General features: G+C 42.3%; 1 protein-coding gene across 1 annotated transcript in view; it reads left to right on the top strand.

Annotated features, from left to right (window-relative positions):
• Window positions 1-95: 95 nt before the first annotated feature.
• Window positions 96-13,022, top strand: part of mtus2a (microtubule associated tumor suppressor candidate 2a) — a 55,322-nt gene continuing 42,395 nt past the window's right edge. Inside the window, exon 1 of the mRNA XM_034684277.1 lies at window positions 96-322. The gene's annotated coding sequence lies outside the window, so the exon portion shown is untranslated. The remainder of the gene's footprint in view (window positions 323-13,022) is intronic.

Below are 13,022 nucleotides of genomic sequence, written 5' to 3'. Positions count from 1 at the left end.
CTTCAACACATTCCCCAATAGACCGGCAGAGAGCGCGAGAGTGTTGAGAGAAAGGAGAGCGCGTGAGAGAGAGAGAGAGGCCGGGTTGGCTCAACAGAGGGATGCTCTGCCAGGTGTCGGCTGCAGCATCAGCACCGCTCCTCCTCCTCCTCCTCCTCCTCTCCCTCCTCCTGTCCGCAGCATCCCTCTCTCTTTCTTCACACTGTTTCTATCATCCAAAGAGAGGCAGAGGGAGAGAGGAAGAGAGTGGAGCGACGCGCTTGTGTTTCGTTTTTGCAACTCCTGCATTTGACCGACATTGTTGAATGAATTCACGCTGGAGGTAAGTAGCTCAAATGAAAACATGTTTTTTTTTTTTTTTCTAGTAATGAAGCTTCGGAGGACAGGGTCGGGTTCTTGTAAAGTGCCGCACGTATCCTGTCCGTTGTTTGGGTTTTTGGTTCTGACTCGGTTTTGTTCGCAATCTCAGCTGCATGTGCGTCAGATCATGTTTTTCTGCTCTCAGCTTCTTTGCAGTGCAGGTTTTCAAGAAAATGTTCAGAGCCTGGTTTCTGCAAAAACAAAACTGTGCCACATACCAAGCTCGTGCTTTAAAGTGGAGTAGAGGTGTTGCTGGAAAGAGAAAGAGATAGAGGGAGTGAGGTCAGACAGTGAGGAGCAGGATGGTGTGATGGATGGAGCAGGTCAGGTCTCTGTGGGTGATGCTAATGATCACACATAGATTATCCAGGCTTTAGACGTGACTCCTGCTGTGATCCACTGTACTGAGATGTGACAACACAGACACTGCAAAAGGGATCAGTAGTTTAACTCTCTGTAAATGGTTGTTTGAGGCGCTTACATGTGTGCATTATTGATGTATTTCTGCAAATCATGTGCTTAACATTTTCTTGCATGAAGTTAGAAAACCTAAAATAGAAAGGTGAAATATGGAACATATTTTGAAAGCTTTGTTGTATGCTGTTCCTGGTAGAGCTTTAATGTAATGAAGTGTTGCAGTAGGCTACTCAAAAACATGAGGATGCTGTTTCAGAGACCTTATCTTTCATGCGCTTACTCTAATCCTAACTTCTTCTCCTCCTTTAGAAATAAAAGCATGAATGAGACTTCTATGCTCCTACACCCCTATATGGACCTCCCTTATAACTATCTTCTAACTCTTGTGCAAAGCCACGGGAGCCTTAATCAAATGCACTTAGTTTTTATGTGCTTTCCCATGTCCTCAGCTTCACCCTTGGTTTGCTTCGATGGGTGGGTCTGGAGAGAGAGAGAGAGAGAATAGGAATGTATGGATGGATGGATAAAGGTGAGGCACTGAGGGCATGTCTTTCACGCTCAGTTGTCTTTTGTGTTGATTGATCAGTGTCTGATGATGAGATGAGGTTGTCCTTGAGACTATGCAGGGGGCTGTTTTCATGTCTTTGTGAGGCAGCTGTTGTTTCTCATATTTTCAGCTGCTGAAAATATGAGAAACAACGTGGCGGGCAGACTGCAGAGATACTGTACTATGATGATGTGCATTAAAAGTGTGTTTTTGTGCATATTGAAAGTGTCTGCAGCCACAATCGATCCCCAAACCAGACACTTCCCATAAATATGGATCTCGCAGTCCATTCTGCTAAATCTTGCCAATCCCTCGCAGTCATGTTGACATGGATGTGGAGGCTGACAGGGCATCAAAGGAGGGCAGCAGAGCCCGTGGCCTTGGCTTGTTCCAGATGCTGATGCATGTGTGATTGATTCATTACATCTGACCTCTGCAAAGTCTGAGCAGCGATCAATTCAGCAGATCTCTGCCAGGAAAACCACTCACAGCAGCAGCAGCAGTGTTTGTGTCTGTGTGTGTGTCTGTGTGTGTCTGTGTGTTTTAGTCCTCAGGCTATGGAGTTATGTCTGTGTGTGTTGTTTTTGCAGGTAAGACAGTTTGTCACAAAGCCCATGAGTGCAGCGCACCGGTGCGACCAAGGTCATTTTATAGGACAGGAGAAACGAGGAGAAGGGGGAGGTGGGAAAAAATAGAGGAGAAGGAGAAAGAGGTGAGAAAGTATGTGTGTATGCCTTCCAATATCACCAACAAGGTTTCTTCTTCTTTATTTTACCTCTATGTCTTCTTATAAACATGCAAATCGCTCCATAGTGAATTTATTACAACAGAATCTTCATTTTTTTGTCACGTTTTTCGCAAAAATAAACCTTTACGTTCATTTGGAGACAAGAGAAAAAGACTCACTCACCTGGATTGTGATCTCAAAGAACTAAACAGGCTGTGAGTTAGCTTAAGTGCACATCTGTGTGTGTGTGAATGTAGTGGGAGTGAAAACTGTCAACACACATGCACAACCACATTCTCAAATCCACGCTGCCTTTGTCTGGAAGGTGGCAATGAGCTTGTTGTAGCTCCTCCCCTGCAGTCACAGGCAGGACAGGAGAGGGTGAAGAGAGAGGCACGCCCCCACTGATGACACACGCCGCATATAAACACACACATACACACACATTTTCTTGTCCTACTGGTAGCCAACATGTAAGACTTCTTTTGACGTGAATTTTTGGAGTCGGTTTAAAAAGTGACTCCACAGAATTGATCGTTTTCTTCAGCGCTCCATCATTTAAATTATATCAGTCAGCAAGCTGCATCCTATATTAAGCAAACACATGCATCTCTATGAATGAACTCAGGCCTTGAAAGTGCAGGCAGCAGGGTTTTTTATGAGGACAAATCTGTGAGAGTGCTCGGCTGTAAAAAGCCACAGAAACATTCAGTGACTCCACACCATTCATTTTTTATAGCACTTCTCCACACCGTGCATCCACGTTCTTTTCCAGCCTCCTCCAAGTTCCCAAAAATAAACATATCCGTCAGACTGTGTATCCTTAAACTGGGCTGTGTTTCCCTAAGGAGGTCTGTGCCCCCCTCCTGCACTCTCTCTCCTTTTCCTTTATCCAAAGGAAAAAAAAAAACCAGCCAGTTCAACTCCATTTCCATATTTTTTCTGCACATCATCACCACCCCAAAACCTCTCATCCCGCTCCTTTCTTTCCTCACCTCTCACTGATCCTCAGCCAGGAGTCCCTCCCCCACACCCCTGGGGTTTGCCACTTGCACATTACACATGCATACACACTCTCACACATTGCAATACTAACCAGACCCCCCCCCCCCCCTAAAAATACATTCCTCTCCACCCCCCTCCTCTCCCTCCTTCTCTCTCTGCAGCATCATGTCTTTTCATTATCACATTGTCCTAAAATAAACACAAGTGACTCAGCTTAAGTTGCACTCAGCATCTCTTTGTCTGGACTCTCTCACCTTGCCCACTTTATGTCTGACTGTGTGCGTCTGTGTGTGTGTTTGGGTGAGCATGTGCCAACTTACGGCCCCACAGAGAATTCTTTGTCTGCCTCTGCTTTGCATCTGAAGTGAACTCCTCTCTCTCTCTCTCCTCTCCTCCTTTCCCCTCTTTGTCCCCTCGTACAGTTTCCCCCCGCCAGCCGTGCAAGAGTTAATATTTCTCTCTGCGACAGGAGTGAGGGTGGTGGGTGGATGGGTGGGTGGAAGGTGGGTGGAGGGGCTTTGCAAATAACAATGCGGCGCAACCAGCATCCAGCGTGGACAACGTAACCTTTCCATTTCTCCTATCTTCTGTCTGGATCATAGAGAGAGTGTGTGTTTAAGTGAGCTTCAATGAGCCAATAAAAAAACACACGTCTCAGGTCTTCCGCCTTCGCCTCATTTTCTCCTCCAGACAGGAGCAATCTGTTCTTTATAATCATACTAATCTCCCTATCACTTCTTCTTTGTCTTTCGTCCCGATTTATCTGATTCCCGTTGTAATTTTCCTCTTTTCATTTCCTGCACATTTGTCTTCCTTTTGTCCATCTCAAGCACAATCCATCCTCACAGGCTGCACAGCACAACAAGGAACCAGGACTGTGTCGGATTTAGGAGAGATTCATCCCCGAAAAACTGAAAGCAAAACAGAAAACATACGAATTTCAGGGAGGCATATTTCTCTTCAGTGCGTGTGTTTTTGGGACAGACCTTTTATTTTAAAAGCTACATTCCCTCTCTCAGTATGAAGCTGCCTCTTTGTCTCTGCTCGTGCTGCAGCGACAGTCACTGCCTGACTTTGTGTCACTCATATATGTAACTTTGCCTGCACATGTGTACACATGCACACCTTCAGCTCATGTTTTATTCTGAAAGATATACCCCCTGAATGCTCTCTGTGATGTTGTTTCTGTACAATGTGTCATCTCGTCAGCTGTACGAATAACAAAGACACAAACCATGTGTGTGACATCTTGATGGATGATGTTAGAACCCCGCTTCCATTTTTCCATCTCCTTCTCCTTAATAAATCCCATTATTGCCAATATGCCGATTTCATACCAGGGAGCAAATCACCCACAATGCAGAAATGAATCAGCTTTTATAGCAGATGATCTGATTTTCTCATCCTGCCTCTTCACTTAGGTATGACCACCCACTCTAACCTGTGATCCTGCAGAAATCCTGTTACAGTTCCCCCTGCCATGTAGACAGACTCCCCCCCCCCCCCCCCCTTTGGGATACACAAAGGTGTGTGAGTGTGTTTATGGGATTGGAGAGGAAGAAGGGGATTATTTGGGCAGATGCATCCTGCTGATGTGCCATCTTTAAGAAGGAAAACAGGATTGATCACTTCACCCTCCCCTCATTAATTCTGCGTTATTAAGGTGGAAGAAGGGAAATGAGGAGAGGAAAAAGAAGGGAATCAGTGGAGGAATGGAGCTTAATTGAATACAGTCGGAGGCTTTGTTATGATGCTGTCAGAGTAGGAGAGATTCTTGATGGGGAGCAGCTCTTGTTTTTCATCTTTACATAAAAGTGCAATTGGATGATTCTATTTCTGGATTTTGCTCTGCTTCTCCATCATGGTAATCCCTTTGCTGTGCACAGTTTTTGGTTCACACACACAAACACACACACACACACACACACACACACACACACACACACACACACACACACACACACACACGCACACACACACACACACACTTTCAGGCGCTGTTTAGTGAATCATCACTTGTGAAATTCTGTCTACAGGGTGTCTTTTGTGTCTCCTGTGAAAATGGTGTTTAGCTTATTTCGGTGCTATTTCTGTCAGGGCTGTGTTGCAGACAGAGATGGGAGGGGAAGAGAAGGGTGACTAAAGCTTAGCTTATTTCTGAATAGACGTTCTCGCTAAGCTTTATCCTGCTGGATAATGTGTGTGGATAGAATACAAAGTACAGGAAGACATACTTCTGCAAAATGAACAAGAGGATGATTGTTTTGTGTGTATGTGTGTGTGTGTGTGTGTGTTCAGGATTTGCAGGTTTATTTTGATTATGCATGAGGCATAAATGTATCAACATGTCTTTAGATCATGATGTTTCACAAGTTAACACCTTCACACACACGCGTCCAACATATTCCAGCCTCGAGAACATGCACAAGGACACACAAGGATGATGTCATTAGAGATTAATTATGTTCAAAAACATGGCGTGCACTGTATTAAAGGAATGGAATTCAATCTAAAGGATAAGTGCTACATTGCATTTAATGTGAATTCTGCACTAAATCTAATTATGTCATGTGCTAACACTCAGGAGTCATAAATTATGGTTCCGCACACTTTAACGCTCCGCCCATTCGAGTTCCCCCAACGCTTTTGCTTCTTTTCAAGTGTGCTGGAATTCACATCTATGCAGAAGTACGTATATATATATATATATGGATGAAAGTAGGATGGCACTGGGGAATTTATGTATGTGTAAATGTGTGTGTGTGTGTGCGTCGTTGGGGTTCCCTTGGGAGCAGAGAGCTATAAAACCTGTCTGCTCTCCAGTGGGGGAGGAGAGGGATAAAGCAAAGTGCCAAAGACAAATGGCTGCTGTAATGGCCACATGTGCTGCTGGACCGACAACAAAGACGCAGAGTGTGTGTGTGTGCATGTGTGCATGTGTCTCTGTGCAGGTGTGTGTGTCTGAGTGGGATATAATAAGTTGCACACACAGTCTTGTACATTCACTATGGACACCACATTTCAAGCATGGCAGAAGAATTTCAGGTGTATGTCAGACATCCTACCTGGCTTGACTTTACAGGGTCAAGGAGAGGAAGAAATATGAGTACAGAGATATTTTACCTCTGATATCAAAATCTGTGCAGGACTTTAGTTAGACCCACTGAATAAAACTAACAACATGTCTCGTATTTTCATTCACCTGTAGGAACTCTATAGCTGTTTTCAGAAATGTGCTCTGGAGAAATTTCTGGGACTCTGCCGGCCCAGTTTTTGTCCTTATATCAATGCCATGAGTAATTGAACATATTAACAGTCAACAAATGAGTTAAAGAACAAACTAGAGAGCAGAAGAGAGTATAAAACAGTCTCTCATGTGTTCCTCTTCCGTGTTCACTCCGGTGTTCCATTAAATAGTGCTTCCTATCTTACTGATACGAAGCATCTCTGCACATGCATGGAGCCAGAATCCTAGGCACCTGTTACCACAGGGAGCATTATTTCAGAGAAGATATCAGTCTCTTAAAGATGCTATGCTTCTCCTGAAATCTTAATATAGTATTTTGTAATAGAGTACAAAACATGCTCCCTGTTCTATAACAATGCAAATGGAGAGAGTAGAGGTGTAATTTAAAGTTATTCTATACCGGAGCTTTTATTGGTGTATTTAGATTCACTTCAAATAAAGCCTTCAATAAAGTCTCCACTACCTATTTGCTCTACAGTAGTATTTTTGGACCATAGAAGCAAAACTCCAGATAACCCTTGTCATATGATGTAAATATTGTCATTTTCCGCCCACTTGCACCAATTTTTTTTTGAATAATTCTGAAATCAACACACGCTAACATTGTGTGAAAATCATGTGACATCATGTGGGGATGGTGGGGAATAGTCTAGATAGTCAGGGTGAAAATTTTCTCTGTATGCGTTCACACCTGCTGCCCACCTGAAATTTTGGGGAAGTTTTTTAGGTTTTGTGCATTTGTGAACAAGGCTTGCGAAAATCATTGAGGGAAGATCTCATGAATAGTTTATTTGAACACGTTCCTTGTCTTATAAAAAACAATGTAACGCTATTTCCTCACAATACCCCAAATAATGTTATTGTCAATCTTTAAAAATTGAGAATATTCCAGCAAGTCTCTATATGAACAAAGATCTGTTATGTAGGCTGTCTAGCTCTGTGATTGCTGATCTACTCGACTAGACTAGACTAGACCGAATCTATGATGACCTCTCTATTCTTATCTGTGAAATAGCATGGCAAAAAAGAGTGATGTGGGTCTCTGGATTAGCTCAGTAGTTTAATCATACACTCCATGTACAGAGGCTAAGGTCTTCAAGCAGCGGCCCCAGGTTCAACTCCCTCCCTTGGCCCTTTCCCACATGTCACCTGCCACTTTCTTTTCCTTTTTCTGACCCCCCCAATGTCCTATCCTTTCATCTTTTTTTTTTTAAAAGATGAGGCAAAGGATAAATATACCTGACAGTTGGCAGACAAACATAACCTGAAGAATGTATAATGAGTGTTGTTTGAGGATAAAGAAAGAATCCAAGATTGAGGGTTTGGATAACATTTTCCAAATGGTGTGTTTTGTGTTTAAATGATGTATGATTGGCAATCAACAGACAAATGCGTTCAAATTATGCTTTATCCTGAGACCACTTACATGATTTTATTCAAGTGTCTCCACACAGCAGTACATGTCAAGTAAAAACTCAGTTACCTGATTTTTTGAAATATGCAATGTTCACAAAGAAGCTGTATTAAAAGTGCTCCTGTCAGTCAAGTGAATAACACAATGGTCCTTCCTCTTAAACTTCCTCTCCACCCACTTTTAATTTTCATACCATCCCTTGGAGAAAAACAGCCTACTTACACGCTTTTATATTCTTGGCTTACTGCTATCACGAGATTGACTACCTGCAGAGCATGAATTCATAAAATGGAATGTATGTTACGAGTTTCATCAATGGGAGCAATTTAGCGCTCATTAGCATTATATATGGTGGGGGATTTTCAATAATTACCTCTCTCTTCTCTCCTGGGCTTCTATCAAAAACGGGCCTCTATAGCTCGTCCTATAGAGGTTCAAGCGATGTATATTACCTTCCATCAGCCTAATTGGAAAGCTGTAGCTCTCCTGTAACAACCCTCCTCCTGTCTGCATCCATCAGCATGTCTCATCTCTCCCACTCCATGTCTGCGTCTCATTCTTTCACCCACACAGTTTCAGGAAAAAAAGGAGGACGGGGAGGCAATTCTCCACTCTAGATTTATTTTCTCCTTTATTTCCAGGGAGTCTCTCATCACGGCATGTTCGCAGCTCGTCACTTCCCTGCTTGGAAGAGAAGCTCTCTGGTTAAACGCAGCACTTGATAGGTTAGGAGCCCACTAACTGCAACCCTTCAACGAATTTGATCACTGCTGAGATAGCTTCTTCTCCCTTCCTCTTCCCCTTCCTCTCATCACGTTGGGGATGTGTCGATCTACCCACTTGCAGAGATATGATTGCTCTGAGATGAGTAGTACACACCTGGTGGGAGAAAAAACCTGGCTTGCACTCATATATTCAAGTCCTGTGTGATCTATGCATTCCTGATGCTGCATGCATCATCATGGCTTTGTGTACGGGTGTAAGTTCACATGTGGAAGTGTTGCACAGCAGAATGTATGCATGAGCTGTGAGAGTGGACGCGTAGAGCTGACCTTCACAACAGCCCATCTCTTTCTATGTGACCTTTTTTCTTGGATGGAAGGCGCCAGGTCAGAACGTGTATTCTCCAGTTCCCAGGGATATGGTATTGCCATGACAACCCAGGCAGGATTGTTCACCCCCCCCCCTGCTGTTCTCCCAGAGGAGTTCGGGCTGAGTAGTTCCCTCAACTGGTGGTCGAAACAAAGCCTGTCATCATTACTTATTCTGACCCAGATCAACTTAAAATGCATTTATGCACAATGATATCTGACTTGGCCTTCCTGATTTGCTATCAGAACCAGTGCATCATTTAATTCCACTGCTTTATCCATATCTGGTATATTTATCTGACTTATGTTTAGGGATCGGTACCGAATTCGGTACTTTTATAGGTACCAACCAAATTCCATCTGTACTACTGAGTACTGATTCACGCAAAATCAATCGGTACAAAGCTTTGGTACCTAAACGCATCCTTGTGACTGTGAGGGAGTGGAAGAGTAGGTGATTTTCAATGCCGGACATGAACACAGCATTGCACGAATAAGACCGGAATGACGTCAGCAGCCGCAGGATCAATCAACAAAGCAATGGCTGATAGAAAGCTCTCAAAAGTGTTGCTCCACTTTTCTGAATGCGATGCAGATTATGCTTGAAGTTTGCTTCACTTTCATTTGTAGTTCGTAATACTTCAGTTTGTAAAATAATATGCCTTTATTTATTTTTCCTTCATCCTCTTTTGCTTATTTGTTTTAAACTTCATTGTCCTCCATGGACCCCCATTGCTTTTCCAGAGGGGAAAGGAAAAGAAGAGGAGTCCTTATAGAGCTGGGTCCTTATTTGTGCATTATTAAGAAAAAACACTGCAGAGTTTTAGTTCATTTATTAACTTGTAGTTAATTGTAGTTAAGAGTTTTCATGTTTAAGAAATGTATACAAACAGTTGGACCTATCCCTATTTATGTTAAAGCTTGGACAGAAATAATATTCATGATCACAACACTATCATAAAGCCCAAACCTCTCCCAGTGTGTGTACTCTCTATTCGCAGTGTTTCTACTGCTCAAAGAGAAAGATCAAAGATGTTTCCTCACATTTGTTACCTTTGTAATTGCATAATTCATGTTCCAGTCATAGGGAACTTCAATTCAGCCCCTCACCAACACCAGCCCAGCTTCAACCACTCAAGTGATTCTCTCTACTTTTAGCGGTATGTCATCAGCGTAAGGGAGTGCGACAGCAGGGAAAACCTGTCAAGTTCCTTTCCACAAACGCTTGGCTCCTGAAGCAAACCAGGATACACCTAATTTATAATGCCTTTTATCATCACAACTGGTCTTTTTTTAAATTCACTGTCAGGCAGGTTCTTTTTGTTCTCTGTTGTACCATGTTTAGGGTTTCTTCTTTCCCAGATTAGTTTTGTCTGCCAGGCTGTGAGGTGATGTGCAGCTTATTCTGGTTCAGCCACTGTGACCAAGCTTAGCGCTCAGCCTCCCAAGACTGCTGTCATCAGCACAACCCCCAGCACTCCATCAGTGCCGTAATCGATCTGCCACCATGTCCTCTCGGAGAATTCTCTCTCTCTCTGCAACTCACTGTCTCTTTCTCTCCCTCCCATCCCTCTCCACGTCTGCCTCTTTGAATTCTGTCTGTATGTGTTCTTTCTAATTAGCTAATTATTTGATTGTGTGCACCAGTGAGGGGTAAATATTAACTGTGTGCACAGAGGAAGGCAGTGTTTGGATTATCCTACATGTTGTTTGTCTATTTGTCTACCACACTGAATGTTTCCCTCTGTCTCTGAGCAATCTCTAATCTCAAACAGAAAATTACCCGATTAAAAAATATCTGTTCCTGGGGCGCCGTTGGCCTCGCAGTCTAAGCGCGCCCCATTTAGAGAGGCTATTGTCCTGATTGTAGCGGTTGCAGGTTTGACTCCTGGCCTCTACCATTTGCTTCACCCCACATTACCTGTCTCTCTCTCCAGCTTTACTATCCAATCCAATCCATTTTATTTATACAGCACATTTTAAAAACAACAAGGTTACCAAAGTGCTGCACAACAAATACCCACAGTAGAAATAAATAATAGTAAAATTTAAAATACAGTACATTAAAAGACAAACAGAGACCAACACAAACTCTCATGCTGTATTAAAAGCAAAGGAGTAAAAATTTGCTTTAAGACGTGATTTAAAAGTATCCGGGGTGGGGGGCATTTTGACTTGGGTGGGTATCTCATTCAACAGTTTAGGAGCTACCACTGAAGAAGCTCAGTCAACCCTCGTCTTTTGTCGGCTTTTTGACACGATGAGACACATCTGATCGGCAGACCTCAGTGCTCTGGAGGGGGCGTTGATGTACTGAGGTGCCAGACCATTTTGTGACTTAAAAACAAACATTAAAATCTTAAAATCCATTCTATAATTAAGAATTAATTTTCTATCCAATTTCCTATCCAATAAAGTCAAAAATGCCCCAATATATATATATATATATATAAATATATATATATATGTATATGTTCCGTATATGTTCCTAAAACTATGCTTGATATATATTTCTTCTAACCGATCAAAATCATTGCTAGGACTATTACGTGGATATTAGTCTGTTGAGATACTTTCCTCCTGAAGTCCTTAGGAAAGGTTTTGTATTGCAGTGTCACAACATGCTCCTCACACTCTGAAAATTGCAAATAGATTAAGCAGTTGTGTAATATTAAGTAATTTGATGATACATTGTTGTTTGGCAGCACCAATTGCCAAATTGCTGCAACCCAATCATGATATGGCAGCTTTTTCAACAAAGCAGCACATCACGAAATTCATCATTCAACGTTTGGCAGACACATGCAGCAATAATAATTTTACCCAACCAGGAAGAAATGATCAGATCAAGTGTTTATATTGATCTGAATAATAAGTGGGATACACCACCGGTCTTGATTGGAGTTAGATATCTTCCCAATGGGCGCAATCTGACCAGTCTGGTCTGGGAGAGATGTTAACCTGCAGGGTTTTCTTATTTCCTGATCAGAATATGATCCTTTTTGTATGAGTGGTGAGTGAGATATGACGTGTGTAAGTTTTAATATTTGGCTACAAAGCGAAGGTTTCAGTATCAAGTGAAGCAACCTTCTATAATGTTACAAAGTCCCATATGCAGTGAAATTTTTATTTTTTTTTAAGGAAAATCTGAAGGAAAGTATAATATTTTACTTTCAAGGCGACCTTCAGGAATACAAATCAAATCCTTGAATGTTTCCCCTCGCAGTGCATTTGGGCAAAATGTAGCTCCACACACTGATTTGGAGCAGCATCAGATGTGCCAGAGGCAGTAAAAGCTGCTGTCTAAGTGGTTCACTCAGTTCACTGATATCACTGCCACAGGACACTCTGAGAAGGCACCTGCTAATGAGAACACACTCCCCCGCTGCACTTATAATTAGAGGGTGGGAGTTGTATTTGAACTTTGGAAACCACTCAAATATTCAGTGTGATGGTTTGGAGACACATATTTGACTACATAATGATCCTCTAATCTAAATATACAACATTCACTACTGCCTACACAGACGGATGACTTCAAACAATGTCTGATAAAGTATGGCTGAAATGTTACTTCAGTATACAGGAGTTTTGTGTATCATGAAGGAAGTAAGCTTAGTTATACAAATGTGCAAGCAAATGAAAATGTACTTGCTGGTAAAATGAAACTGAGTGGATTAATATTCTGTTTTTAATGCTTCTAATTCCTCTTAGAGCTCTTGCATAATTATGAAGCGATTGAAGTAAAAGAGAATTTTAAAGTGTTTCCCCTGAGAGCACAAACAAAACAGTCATTTCATGTTGAGGCTTTTCTGGGATTTTTCTCCTGTGTGAGGCTGTTTGTTGGTTTATATTTTTTAGACCACTGTGATAAAACCATCCTGCACTGACATGGTTTTGACACGGCTGCAAGATATTTGCCCTCCCTGCCTTCTGCTTATCTGCTGACTTCACATGACACAACATAGCTGGTGTTGGAATAGTTGGAGTGGATTCTATCCAGAGGATAATTTTTAATCTCACTTTTCTCTACAACCCACAGGATGCTACTTTCACATGTAGCAGAATGTGCGGTTTGCTGTGTGCGATCGAACTGTGGCATTGGCTCAATCAGCCATATGGCATGTTGGAGAGGACATGTTGAGAGAAGAGTGTTAACCCTCCTGTAGTGATAAGACCTACAGTATGGATTAATCCCTCTAGAGCTGGTGTTC

This window comes from Notolabrus celidotus, chromosome 5, assembly GCF_009762535.1.
Source record: "Notolabrus celidotus isolate fNotCel1 chromosome 5, fNotCel1.pri, whole genome shotgun sequence".
Classification (NCBI taxonomy): Eukaryota; Metazoa; Chordata; class Actinopteri; order Labriformes; family Labridae; genus Notolabrus; species Notolabrus celidotus.
This window is presented reverse-complemented; position numbering and strand designations above follow the sequence as displayed.